This window comes from Culex quinquefasciatus, chromosome 1 (assembly GCF_015732765.1).
Source record: "Culex quinquefasciatus strain JHB chromosome 1, VPISU_Cqui_1.0_pri_paternal, whole genome shotgun sequence".
NCBI lineage: Eukaryota > Metazoa > Arthropoda > Insecta > Diptera > Culicidae > Culex > Culex quinquefasciatus.
The window spans coordinates 131716646-131731978 of record NC_051861.1 but is presented as its reverse complement, the minus strand read 5'-3'; positions in this window follow the sequence as shown (position 1 = coordinate 131731978).

Here is a 15333-nt window from a genome sequence, read left to right as displayed (position 1 = left end):
TTCTAAAATTCTAAAATTCTAAAATTCTAAAATTCTAAAATTTAAAATTCTAAAATTCTAAAATTTAAAATTTAAAATTTAAAATTTAAAATTCTAAAATTTAAAATTTAAAATTTAAAATTCTAAAATTCTAAAATTCTAAAATTCTAAAATTTAAAATTTAAAATTCTAAAATTCTAAAATTCTAAAATTCTAAAATTCTAAAATTCTAAAATTCTAAAATTTAAAATTTAAAATTTAAAATTTAAAATTTAAAATTCTAAAATTCTAAAATTCTAAAATTTAAAATTTAAAATTCTAAAATTCTAAAATTTAAAATTCTAAAATTTAAAATTCTAAAATTTAAAATTTAAAATTTAAAATTTAAAATTCTAAAATTCTAAAATTCTAAAATTTAAAATTTAAAATTCTAAAATTCTAAAATTTAAAAGTCTAAAATTTAAAATTTAAAATTTAAAATTCTAAAATTTAAAATTCTAAAATTCTAAAATTTAAAATTTAAAATTTAAAATTTAAAATTTAAAATTTAAAATTTAAAATTTAAAATTTAAAATTTAAAATTTAAAATTCTAAAATTCTAAAATTTAAAATTTAAAATTTAAAATTTAAAATTCTAAAATTTAAAATTCTAAAATTTAAAATTTAAAATTCTAAAATTTAAAATTCTAAAATTTAAAATTCTAAAATTTAAAATTTAAAATTCTAAAATTTAAAATTTAAAATTTAAAATTTAAAATTCTAAAATTTAAAATTTAAAATTTAAAATTTAAAATTCTAAAATTCTAAAATTTAAAATTTAAAATTCTAAAATTCTAAAATTTAAAATTTAAAATTTAAAATTCTAAAATTTAAAATTCTAAAATTTAAAATTTAAAATTTAAAATTTAAAATTTAAAATTTAAAATTTAAAATTCTAAAATTCTAAAATTCTAAAATTCTAAAATTCTAAAATTTAAAATTTAAAATTCTAAAATTCTAAAATTTAAAATTTAAAATTTAAAATTTAAAATTCTAAAATTCTAAAATTCTAAAATTCTAAAATTCTAAAATTCTAAAATTTAAAATTTAAAATTTAAAATTCTAAAATTTAAAATTCTAAAATTTAAAATTCTAAAATTCTAAAATTTAAAATTTAAAATTTAAAATTCTAAAATTTAAAATTTAAAATTCTAAAATTTAAAATTTAAAATTCTAAAATTCTAAAATTCTAAAATTCTAAAATTTAAAATTTAAAATTCTAAAATTCTAAAATTCTAAAATTCTAAAATTCTAAAATTCTAAAATTCTAAAATTCTAAAATTCTAAAATTCTAAAATTCTAAAATTCTAAGATTCTTAAATTCTAAAATTCTAAAATTCTAAAATTCTAAAATTCTAAAATTCTAAAATTCTAAAATTCTAAAATTCTAAATTTCTAAAATTCTAAAAATGGTTGGTTCCCTTTAGCCGCTTCTGCGTCGGCAGACAAACTTTCAAGGTCAAGGGGTTCGACACGTGGAGTGTTTGCTTTCTTCAGAAGTCAACCCTCATTACGGTCAGTTTCGGACGCAATCGAATTAGACGTTAAAAGTTGCCGTCGAAGAAATCGTGAAAGGAAACAAAATATTGAACCTGTATTTTATTTTATGCTGGAAAAAGGGGAATAAAAACTTTTACATTTTCTTCGAAGAAGACGAATCGGAGGAGCAAACTTTATTGATACGCTCTGAATAGCTCGTTTCATGAAAGAAAAACGATAAATAGCAATTGAAACTCGATTTTAACTTTTGTGGTAGATAATACAATCACAGTAATGTGAACAACCGTTGAAATTCTTGTGTAAATTGTCAAACGAAAAAAAAACGTCCGAAAATTTTGACACATCCCCTCAGTCTTGCCTACTACGATTCCTGCTCAGACGTTCAACCCGAAAAATCCATCACTCAGAAAATTGCGTTCAGCGCAGTAACCCTTGTGTTTGAATGAAAAAAGTGGATGTTTGCTTTGATTAATGACCATTGGTTCCACGGATTTCGTTTTTTTCGTAATCGTAATGGCTTGGTTGGGTTTCAGGTTGGAATCACTGATTTTGCACACGAACTTCAGAGAAATGGTGCATTTCCAGGTCATAAATATCGTCCTTTCCAGTTAGAATCGGGTTTCCTAACGCCAAATTGCACTTTTTCCCACTGTCTGTGGTTGAGCTCAGAATGCACAGTAAATCCGGTTGCGGTTGAGGATACACACTTCCGGTTTCCGAAAATACGACATCGTTTTACGGCTTCAACGATATTTTGAATTTCACAACTTTTCCCCCACTCCCAATGGCCAACTTTGACCTCGAGCAAGCACCCACTTTGTCATACGAGCGCCCCGCCTAGATTACACCAGATCTAGTAACCCGATAAACGGTCGAGCTTCGACGAATTTCAGTTCAGTGGCCACCGGTTTCGTAGTAAGGCCTGCTGCGGTGTAGTGGGTTGGGAAATTTCGTATGAAAAGCCACCCTAAAGTTGAATTTTTGCCTTCCAGGGAAAAAATTCTGACCGCGTGGGTGGCAGGATTTCCGATATTTTTCCACTTTTCAAGCTGATCTTTTTTTTTTGCGAGATTTGACGCAATCATGGGAGTTTGAAAACGAATCAAGTGCACCCTCGAGCATTCTGTAAACAATTAGTAGAACCGCGATAAGCGGCGGTAAATTCTACACACTTTCAGTCAATGCAGAGGCAATTTGCGTTTTATGATACTTCGGTGCGGCTAATTGCGTGCCACTTGTTGAGTAATTAGTGGAGATCGTAGTTGGCCGCGGCCGAAACCAGATGATGTGGCTTCCTAGATTGATTTATTTAACTCATGTTTCCCGATTTGCTCACTACAACCTTTAATTGTGTCTGTCGTAGCAAGCGTGGTCGGAAATGGCATCTAGATTGGAATGTCCGGGATGTCACCATAAAGTTTTGACAAGTCTTGTTGCTGATTGATGACTTTGCGTGGAAATTGTACATTTCCAGGATCAACTTGTGGTATTTTCAAATCATGCAAGAGAGCCTTATCTACGTATTCCGAGCAAGGAGCTTTTAAAATTGAAATATTTATAAGGGTTGGCTTGCATTCGATCTTGTGAAGTGACCACCAAGAGCCGGCAAATCATTGTTTATTAATTTAAATTATCCCAAGACAGAGCAAACATCTTCCACAGTAGGCTATGGAAATCAGTTTATGCACGGCAATTGCTTCCAGCAGAGCTCAAATTATGGCATTAAATTATACCGCAACCGCAACGCAAATGTAATCCCTGCACAAAGTGGACTTTACAGAATGTAATTCATTAAAATTTCTCGGAAACGGGGCTGTAAAGATCAATTCTAAATGATAGTGGCTGTTGCTTGGATACGTCCTGGCTCATGTCATGGCCAACTGAGCTGGCCCTTTTTTGCTTCGATTGTGGTTTGCATAAAAAAAATTAAATGGGTTAAAATTGATGGTATCACTAGGAAAAGAGTAAATTGCATGCATTTTATCAGTTTGGGAAGCTGTGAGCTGAATTAATTAAAATACGAACTCGTTGAGTTTGGCGAAAAAAGTGGAAAGACCTCAGTGCGTATGTTGTGGACAGTTGAATACATTTGAATAAATTTTGGTTCTTCACATTACCGGATGATGGCGAGGGCACATCATGGAAGCGGTAGCAAAAGCATAATATTTGAGGATGTTGCTCTTTTCACCCTTGTTGACAGATTCTGTGTGCAGTGGGATCGTAGCCATCCTTGCAAGAGTCTGACGTACCAACATCGGAGTTTCGAATTGCGTGTCAATCAACGATCAAGCTCCACAGGTCTCCATGGCAACACTCTCTAAGACTGACTGGGATGAGGTCAAAACGGAAGTAGAACGCCTGCTGTGATGCATGGGAACCAAATTAATCGTGAGACGGTACAGGGATTATTGAATTTTGTTACACATGACAGGAAAATTGTTGCCATTTTTTTAAACTTAAACATTTAAATTTTAAAATAGAAGAATATAAATTTTCGTAGTCTAAATAACAATATTCTTCCAAATAACACAACAGAAAGACGCAACAGGAAACAAAAATTTCACATTTCCTTCCTACCAAGTCATGACATGCTTTGACAGGATCACTTTGATGGATGTTTTTGTCTAACTAGCTTTAATTAAGCGTACCGATAGACTTTGATGTGGCATAACATGAATGGGCCTTAAGATTCGTAAGCCGCTTCTGGTTCCACAACAAACAAATGCAAACTCAATTCATCAGTTTTCAATTCAAGTCGACTCCAACTACGTTTGCGACTCTAAAGCTGACTTGGTTCCAGGGAATCCTACCACGCACTTGTTTGGCCAGCCTGCTTGGATGAATATTTTTCCACCTCCGAGGGCGAATAAATGCTAATGAATTCAAGTTCATGCCGATCGCCCAACCAGGTGATGCAAAATTGTCAAAATTGTCAAAATTGTCAAAATTGTCAAAATTGTCAAAATTGTCAAAATTGTCAAAATTGTCAAAATTGTCAAAATTGTCAAAATTGTCAAAATTGTCAAAATTGTCAAAATTGTCAAAATTGTCAAAATTGTCAAAATTGTCAAAATTGTCAAAATTGTCAAAATTGTCAAAATTGTCAAAATTGTCAAAATTGTCAAAATTGTCAAAATTGTCAAAATTGTCAAAAATGTCAAAATTGTCAAAATTGTCAAAATTGTCAAAATTGTCAAAATTGTCAAAATTGTCAAAATTGTCAAAATTGTCAAAATTGTCAAAATTGTCAAAATTGTCAAAATTGTCAAAATTGTCAAAATTGTCAAAATTGTCAAAATTGTCAAAATTGTCAAAATTGTCAAAATTGTCAAAATTGTCAAAATTGTCAAAATTGTCAAAATTGTCAAAATTGTCAAAATTGTCAAAATTGTCAAAATTGTCAAAATTGTCAAAATTGTCAAAATTGTCAAAATTGTCAAAATTGTCAAAATTGTCAAAATTGTCAAAATTGTCAAAATTGTCAAAATTGTCAAAATTGTCAAAATTGTCAAAATTGTCAAAATTGTCAAAATTGTCAAAATTGTCAAAATTGTCAAAATTGTCAAAATTGTCAAAATTGTCAAAATTGTCAAAATTGTCAAAATTGTCAAAATTGTCAAAATTGTCAAAATTGTCAAAATTGTCAAAATTGTCAAAATTGTCAAAATTGTCAAAATTTTCAAATTTGTCAAAATTGTCAAAATCGTCAAAATTGTCAAAATCGTCAAAATTGTCAAAATTGTCAAAATTGTCAAAATTGTCAAAATTGTCAAAATTGTCAAAATTGTCAAAATTGTCAAAATTGTCAAAATTGTCAAAATTGTCAAAATTGTCAAAATTGTCAAAATTGTAAAATTGTCAAAATTGTCAAAATTGTCAAAATTGTCAAAATTGTCAAAATTGTCAAAATTGTCAAAATTGTCAAAATTGTCAAAATTGTCAAAATTGTCAAAATTGTCAAAATTGTCAAAATTGTCAAAATTGTCAAAATTGTCAAAATTGTCAAAATTGTCAAAATTGTCAAAATTGTCAAAATTGTCAAAATTGTCAAAATTGTCAAAATTGTCAAAATTGTCAAAATTGTCAAAATTGTCAAAATTGACAAAATTGTCAAAATTGTCAAAATTGTCAAAATTGTCAAAATTGTCAAAATTGTCAAAATTGTCAAAATTGTCAAAATTGTCAAAATTGTCAAAATTGTCAAAATGTATATAACGCCAGAACATTTCTCGAAAAAAACAGATGCTAGTCGGAGTAGGCGTTCTGCAGATTTTATGTAAATGCACCCCCACAAAGGTTACTTTGACCGTTGCAAAATTCTCGCTAAATTGCGTTCAATAGATTCGCCCAGCAGGACCATGAAACTTCCCCGGAAATGCATAAATCTTACCCTTTTTTCAGCAAACGCTCTCAATTCATTGAAATGCAGTCTGATGTGCCCTTGCAAAAGTTTTTGCAACAGTTTGGAAAAAAATCCCTTCACTCGCGTGTACAATCGCAGTTGGCGGCGCTTTAAAACGATTCCGACTGTTCTCTTGCGTCCACCCAACTTTGAGTGCTCTTTTCGGAAAATCAAGTTTTCAAGAGCTTTTCGCAAACAAGGTGAGCGTGATGCAGATTATTTCTCCTCCTTTTTGAAAAGCTGCTTCCCAGAGAGACGGGAAGCAGGAGGAGTTGAACAAATTTACCGAGCAAACAGTTTGTGATTGACTTTGCGGGTGCTCGTGGGAGTTGGTGCATTTCCATTATTAAAATGCATTAATTTTTGGTTGCTCTGGGAAACCGGGAGCAGCCAACTTGGACCTTATAGCACGTTATCCAAAGAAGCTTCGTGAAATCTTGCGGAGGAAACTTTTCCTTTTCGTAGACGTATAGCGCAGCAAGCGTTGCGTTATACTTCATTCTATTTTATTGCATTTCAAATGACAGGTCATTATGGTGGGGAAAGTTTGCAATTACTTTATTTTCCTCTATTTACGTCTCATTTGAGTTGGCGGTAACAAGCAAGAAATTTATTTTTTCGCGTTTTTCAATACGAAGAAATATCATGGCTTGCTGTAATGACTCTTGAACCTAGACTTATTTCTTAATTTAAATTCACATTAAAATTCAAACCCCCTAACTGACAGCTCAAGGCCTACTGCGTTCAAGAGGGACCACTTGCCGGACGGTTTGAACTTCTCTAAATTTATTCATAAGAGCATCTCCACTGCTAGGGGCAAACACGAAGCCAAACCAAATTTGCGCCGACAGCAAAAAAAAGCAAAATTTGTAAACTTTGTAAAATCTTCTTTTCCCTCCAGTGGTGGAGATGCCCTTTACAGTGCACTGGTGGTTTCCCGGGAGTAAACAATCCGCTCACAAAACTTGGGCAAAAGCTGAAGAACCTCCTCTTCGAGGAGAAGAGAAGGTGGATCAATATTTATCATCTAGCAGAGGAAATGTATTCCACCTCACGCCACCTCAGCGAACTAAAAAAATGAAGGATTTGTTATCTTTTCTTCTGCGTATTTTTGGCTTTCCTTTGAAATAAATGTACTGCAAAAGTTGGTTTTCCACTACGTCATTTGTGAATGGCACCTTTCTCTCATTCAACAAATATCAATCCTCTTGATGTACTCGAATCAGTAATTACTGTTACTTGAACGATTTCCTGCAAATCTTTCAAAAGGAGCTGAAGTTGAATTGCAATTTAGTGGAAGTAATTTCCCTTTTTTTTGCCGAAGACCATCCAACTTGATTGCATCTGTTGTCTTTTGTTCGAAATTTCATCACTTTTCGAGCTTCCTTTTTCTACTTCAATTTTCACCATTTTTTGCTCGGGATGAGCTTTGCAAGAGCTGTCATTGTACCGTACCGATGATGCTGAAAAATTCGCCAATTTCATTTGCATCGTAGCAAACCATGGAATTTGGAGCAACCAAATTCTTCCTCTTCACACTCAGTGGAATAGTCTGTTTGTTTACATTCAAGCTTTCGCCCTTTTGAAAAGTTACTACGGAAATATCTGATGGATGATGACATTTCAACTCTTGACAGCTAATTCTGATCGTTCCCAGCAAACCTCAAAGCTCCTGCTAGCAGTGGCCGGAACGTCGACGAGCAAACTTTCTCTGACAAACCTAATTATTCTTTCCCGCCTAGGGTATTTTAACCATTAGTGGACCCTCTAGTAGAGCCGAAGCACATTTTTCACAAATTTTCGATATTTTAAGCACTTTTTCATAACCTTTTGTACAAAACAATTAAATCTGAAGTCTTTTGGACAGTTTTGACTATTTGTTTCATCAGTTATTTGTTTTTGAGCAGAAAAATAGCCAATTGATAAAAAAGTTTTTTTTGCCTGTTGTGGACCCCCTTTTCCTATAGTGGACCCGGGTCCATAATCCGATTGTGGACCCGGGTCCACTATAGGCAAACTGTTATTTTGATACCAAATTTAACCGACATTTGATGTTTTGATGCATGGTGTAGGTCTAATGATAGATATACTGAATAAAAGATGGATTTTGCTCACTTTTCATCATAAACAAATATGTTTTTTTTAACAAATTTGGCTTTAAACAACAAAAAAACCTTACAGATATTTAAACACATTTATTTCCGAAAAAGATCGGAGAAAACGTTTCAAAAACCACTGCAAACATAAAAATAATAAAAAAAAAGTAATCTTGATGCAAATTTTTCCATATTAATTACATAAATGGTTGACCGAAACTAAACATTAGATTTGTTAACAGTTGCTGATAAAACCACGCATGTTTATTTAAAAAAATGTTTTTTTATTGATTTATTATTATAAAATATCATTTCAAACTGCAATTATGATGCTTCAGTTAAGTACAATTAACTATAGTTTTGATTGATTATGAATTCTTACGGCTTCAGCTTCTTGGTACTTTTAACATGAAAACAGCCAAAGTTATACTCATAATTGAAAAAATATGCGTTTAGGTTGATAAAAACAAGCATTTATTGTATGTTTCAGAGAAACTTTTGCTTGGATACACAGTTTTCTTCATTTTTGAAAGTTAAATTAACAGGGGTCCACTTTTGGAAAAGTTTGGATTTTAGTTGTCCTATATTGGACCCCCCTAATTTTTGCTCGAAAATGGCAGTTCTTCGCTATATTTTAGTAAAGATCCTATAACTTACATTATTTCGACTTGCTGAAGTTAAATAATCAGTCAAAAAATGATTGGATGGTTAATTCAATCATAAAATATAAATGCAGTTTTGTTGTGAAAATGCTAGTGGCCATGGCTGATTTCAGATGTCGAACTCAAAACACTTATTTTGGTAAAAAGGACAATTCAATGTTAGTCAACATTGTTTTAAATGATGCTGAACATGCCAAATAAAAGATTTGTAGACAACAACACGCTTGAAATTGTGATTTTATTGAATTTTTCATCAAAAACCCTTCAGAGGGTCCACTATAGGAAAGGGGTCCACTAATGGATAACGTACCCTACTCTGTTGTTTTCTGTTTTTGTTGTGCCGGGTGTCACAACAAGAGTGTCAACAAGCAAGGCGTTTCCGTCCCGTCGTCGTCGCTTGCTGTGGTGGAGCGAAAAGTTGCACAATGTAAAAGAAGTGATGAATTTTATGCGAGTGGGATGCACTGTTTGGTTACAATCATGCTCTGGTCGTTTTACACCGTTGGCGTTGGCGTTGATTAGAATCGAAAGTCGACTTACAATTCGACTTAAAATAAAATTGAAAAAAAATCCACTTAAAATAGGAAATATACTTTAATTTTAGTCTAAATTAAGATTTTCATAATTTGTACAAATTTTTGGTCAGGTTGGTGATGACCAATCGACCAGAAATTGAAAATGTACGTCGATTTTGACCTAAATTCATTATTTCACAACTTGTACGAATTTGTGCTCAGGCTGACCAATTGACTTGAAATTGAAAATATGCATTGATTTTGACCTAAATTAGTTATATTCCAACATGTACGAATTTGTGCTCAGGCTGGTGATGCCCAAACGACTTGAAATTGAATATATATTTTGATTTTGACCTAAATTGTTGATTTTCCAACTTGTACGAATTTGTGCTCAGGCTGGTGATGACCAAACGACCTGAAATTGAAAATGTACTTTGATTTTGACCTAAATTGTTGATTTTCCATCTTGTATGAATTTGTGCTCAGGCTGGTGATGACCAATCGACTTGAAATTGAAAATGTACTTTGATTTTGACCTTAATTCATTATTTCACAACTTGTACGAGTTTGTGCTCAGGCTGGTGATGACCAATTGACTTGAAATTGAAAATGTACTTTAATTTTACCTAAATTAATGATTTCACAACTTGTATGAATTTGTGCTTAGGCTGGTGATGAGCAATCGACTTGAAATTGAAAATGTACTTTGATTTTAACCTAAATTAATGATTTCACAACTTGTATGAATTTGTGCTCAGGCTGGTGATGACCAATCGACCTGAAGCTGAAAATGTACTTTAATTTTGACCTAAATTAATGATTTCACAACTTGTATGAATTTGTGCTCAGGCTAGTGATGACCAATCGACTTGAAATTGAAAATGATTTCACAACTTGTACGAATTTGTGCTCTGGCTGGATATGTTCAATCGACTTGAAATTTAAAATGTGCTTTGATTTCGACCTAAAACAAAGATTTTACAACTTGAACGAATTTGTGCTACTGATAGAAAAGAGCAATTGACTTGAAATTGAAGATTCTTTTAGCTTTTTTAAATGTTAAAATTTTTCGATATTCCACCAAGTCTAAAAACGAACTTGCAATCACACCAATCCAGGCATGAAAATATTCACATGTCTGAAAATTTAAATATTCACCAGTTCACTGAGCAATCAAACGTTGTGTTATGCAAATCTTTCGAAGCTCGGTGTGCAAGTGCATTTCGTTGTCGTACTTTCGACCAAACAAATCACAGCAGGCTTCGACCTGCCAAACTCAATTTTAGAGTGGCTTGCTTGGTTGGTGCGGTCCTAAGTGAAAATCTCGACTGCTGCCAGGTGCTTGGAATGACAATCACGTGCGCTCACTTTCACTATTATACGGCAATGGGGTGGTTAAGGGTGAATAAATTGTTAAGAGGGACCGAAATTCCGGAACTGTGATGCTTATTACGGTTTCCCGGACACGTTCCAACGGGGAGAAATTGAAAAAGTTTTGGTTTCCAGATTTGTGCAAAGTGGGGAGCAAAAGCCCCTCTCAACAATGTAGGTCAACCAATTTTGGGGTCGCTGCTCCCCTACCTTGAAGCTGAGTTACGCTGAATGGAGTTATTAAGTGAGAAGGAAGGTGAAATAAATGGCAGTTGCCGAAACTCGTGATATTTTAGCCGGAGCTTTGGGGATCGAAAGGATCCTTCTTTTTTGCAAAGGTAAAATGTATTCATCACAGTAGCCCGGGCGTGAGTGTCTGTGTCCGTGACAGATGCCCGGATGTCGACTTCATTTGTCATTTCTGTCTCGATTTTGGATCTTCATTTATTTGCAGGAAATTGCGCCACATTTCGCATCCTTTTCATTTCGCGTGGGTGCAATTTTTCACTGCTTTATTTGCGCGCGAGAAAAATGTCATTTTTCTTCGCTGTCAGTGCAAGTGTCACGTTAATCTGACGCGCGTTGGCCGGATATTCTGAAGAAAGCGCGCTCGACCGAGGATGCAAATGCGTCAACCGGTAAGCCATGCTTTTGATCAACTGATAACAAATTAGGGGTTCATTTTAATGATTTGATTCAGAGCCAATTCTGTTTGTCGGGGGAATTTCAATGAACGTTTTTGACTAGCTTCTTTCACAGACAAGAAGACGTCATATTTTTTCATTTAAATTTAAGTAAAATTAAAAAAAAATCATAACTACGTTTATCTATGTTAAAGATCTTTCAGCAAAAGTCAAACAGAATTCCGGTAGAGATTCTGAATTATGGGTGACCAGCAGGACAAACTCACACCCAAGAGTGCCATGAAAGGACGCTTGGCAATGCAAACAGCTTGCTGCTTCCGGCGAAGCTTTCCCAGAACCAATCCAATCAAAGTAGGCACCTCATTCCAGCACTGACAGCTCGTGGTTTGCCGTACGAATTTAAGTGTGTGTGGCTTTTCGAAATTTCCTGCTGCACAAATAAAAGGGGTTTGTGCGATTGACATATCCCCATTTCACAGTTCGACGCATGTCGAACAAAAGTTTTGTTTGACAGCGCTCAAAATGGACAGCGCACACGTGGAGCGTTTCCAATAAGTTTGAGTGCTGTGGCGAATGCCCTTTTATTGACCAATGGGAAAAAATAACCAAGTCACGAAAGTAGACCCAAAATAGGTACACATACCCTCTGTACAAATGGAAACAGCCTGCGGCAGCAGCCGCCACAGGGAAAATCTGACAGTTGTCGTCGTCACACAATTATTGGAGAGAACGCAAGAAGGTGCCAATCAAGCGTGCAATGACTTCTGGCCTTTCACGTGCACGATGTGCTTTTGCGCTGAGAATTCCTGTACGTGAAAGGACCTATTTTTAGAGTTCAATGCGTGATTTTCAGCTTGACCTTTCGGAAAATTCTTGCTACATTGAATAATGATGCTTTATGAAAAAAACACAATTCTCTTCATCCTAAACCGTCAAATTTAGTCTAAAAATAGAAAAAATAGAGTTTTCACTCCACGCATGCTATGACCTGCGGATCAACATCGCCAACATTTGATCCGGTGCTGTCATTTGATGCCCCCGCAGCAGGTTCCATGGCTTGCTGTGGCTTGTTGATGAACTCTTGTGTGCGCTTCCGCGTTGCTTGCGGGCGTAACGTTTGATGAACTCGCATATCGTCATACTATGACCTTTTGATCTGCTGATAACAAAAACTATGTTTTATGTTTTCTGGGAGGCATGATTTTGTAGTTGGATTGAACTACGCCCTGCTGCAGCCACGTTTCTGTAAAAAGACAAAACATAATTTAGTTTTAGAATTTTTATGAAATTTTGGACCAAAAAAAATCGTCTTAAAATTCATAAAATTCTCAAAATTAAAAAAAATCACGAATTTCTGAAATTTTTTATTTTTTTATGAACAAAACTCATGAATTCGTGAAACTACCCCAGGGAGTTCTGATCTGACCCTGACACTAAACGTCAACCAAGCTTGAGCGGAAGACTTGGCGGAAGAGGTGTCCAACGACCGCCAAGCGCTTGCCTGCTTTGTTGGCACGTGATTGGAAGTTTAAATTTTCTGAAAAGGCCCGGCACGAGCTGCCAAAGCACAGAATAGACCGAAATTGAGCGGCACAAAGGACAGTGTTTACACCACTAGGGTTGGTCGGATGTAATAGAGTGTCGAGATTGAGATTGTTGTTTCACACGATGGTGACGAAAATGATTGAATTGTGTGTGTGTTTTTGTTTGACAATGACAGAATAAAAAACCAAACCTTAAAATTGAAAATTTCTTCTCAGTAGGCGCTGTTTTTTGAATGACAGTCACGTGCTCGTGGAAACCACCAATCGAATTCGAGAGACATCAGTCTCAAATTGCCGTGGGAAATAAATGGTGGAAATTACTTTTCCAGCACGTTCCGAAATTGTTCGACAGTTGTGCCACAGACAATCGGACAGGAGAATTTTTCTACAAATTTTGTAAACAATTTTCGTAAAATAAATAACCAAGGGAATGATGGAACAAGAGGAATCACAAATCCGCATAAATAATTTCAAGATTGTTCTGGTGTAAACCGAAAACGTGATCAAAAATTAAAGTGGAAGAATAAGGCTTTTAACTGCTTTTGTAACTGTCGGTGAATTTTGCAGCCCGAAACCAGTTATTGAAATAGAAAAATAAAATTCTTTTTCAAATTTTCTTTTCTTGATTTGTGTGCACCTACGTCGACGACCAAGATTGTTTACTTTTTGCTCTTTGGTCTGACAGTCTTGGTCTGACAGATTTGGTCTGACAGCTTTATCTTGGATTTTGGTCTGGTCTAGGCGAGGGAAAGGACACAGCACCTTCCTGTAAATAACGTGCAACTTAAATTTGAATGAACGAAAATAAGCGTGTAGAAAACGGACACAACGTTCAACGAAGGTGGCGCCATCAATGTTTGGTGTGGTTGGATTTGGAACTACAATTCATGTTAGTTTTGCTCGATCGAGCGAAAAAAATGGAAGATTTCTTTTTTTTTTGTCTCATTTCCGTCCGATTAGAGTTGTTACCCTCGCGCAAGCATTTTTTTCACAAGGAAAAATTTCTCAGCACTCTTCGATGCAATTTGGCAGGTTTGATTTCAAAGGAATGTTTAAAATTTGATAATGAAAAAGTATGTTGAGCACAGCTGCCCGCACATAGCAGCAAATTTATTATGTAGTTATAATAAGTGGGAAAAAATGTAACCATTTAGGTTAGGATATGAGAATAACTTTGAGCACACGGCCTACGCCATAAAATTGGTTAAATTTTCCAATTATCTCTCGAAACGGAAGGGCTCATCCAAAACCCACTTGAAAAGCCCTTAAAACTTAGTTCAAAATTTTCCCCACTCAGTACAAAAGCCGCAAAATTATCCTCGCCACAAAACCATAACTAAATAACAAGTTCATAAAGAGGAGAGGTGAACATGCTGAACCTATTTCGCTCGTTGAACACCATCGTGACTTTTTCCTCTTCAAGGTAAAATAACACCGAACAGCTGTCGAAAATTTGGCAAACTTTGTTTTATTCCTTTGTCCCACCTGCCAATAAACGAACGAACAAACGAGTTGTTGGTCTGGCAATCGAGGCAGGCTGAGCAATTTTCCCATTCCAGATTACCCCCAGACAACATCTTTGATGACGATTCGAAGTAGGCTATGCTCTGTTGGCTAAAATTCTGAAAATTCTTCAAATTCTTAAAATTCTTAAAATTCTTAAAATTCTTAAAATTCTTAAAATTCTTAAAATTCTTAAAATTCTTAAAATTCTTAAAATTCTTCAAATTCTTAAAATTCTTCAAATTCTTAAAATTCATAAAATTCTTAAAATTCTTAAAATTCTTCAAATTCTTAAAGTTCTTAAATTTCTTAAAATTCTTAAAATTCTTAAAATTCTTAAAATTCTTAAAATTCTTAAAATTCTTAAAATTCTTAAAATTCTTAAAATTCTTAAAATTCTTAAAATTCTTAAAATTCTTAAAATTCTTAAAATTCTTAAAATTCTTAAAATTCTTAAAATTCTTAAAATTCTTAAAATTCTTAAAATTCTTAAAATTCTTAAAATTCTTAAAATTCCTAAAATTCTTAAAATTCCTAAAATTCTTAAAATTCTTAAAATTCTTAAAATTCTTAAAATTCTTAAAATTCTTAAAATTCTTAAAATTCTTAAAATTCTTAAAATTCTTAAAATTCTTAAAATTCTTAAAATTCTTAAAATTCTTAAAATTCTTAAAATTCTTAAAATTCTTAAAATTCTTAAAATTCTTAAAATTCTTAAAATTCCTAAAATTCTTAAAATTCTAAAATTCTTAAAATTCTTAAAATTCTTAAAATTCTTAAAATTCTTAAAATTCTTAAAATTCTTAAAATTCTTAAAATTCTTAAAATTCTTAAAATTCTTAAAATTCTTAAAATTCTTAAAATTCTTAAAATTCTTAAAATTCTTAAAATTCTTAAAATTCTTAAAATTCTTAAAATTCTTAAAATTCTTAAAATTCTTAAAATTCTTAAAATTCTTAAAATTCTTAAAATTCTTAAAATTCTTAAAATTCTTAAAATTCTTAAAATTCTTAAAATTCTTAAAATTCTTAAAATTCTTAAAATTCTTAAAATTCTTAAAATTCTTAAAATTCTT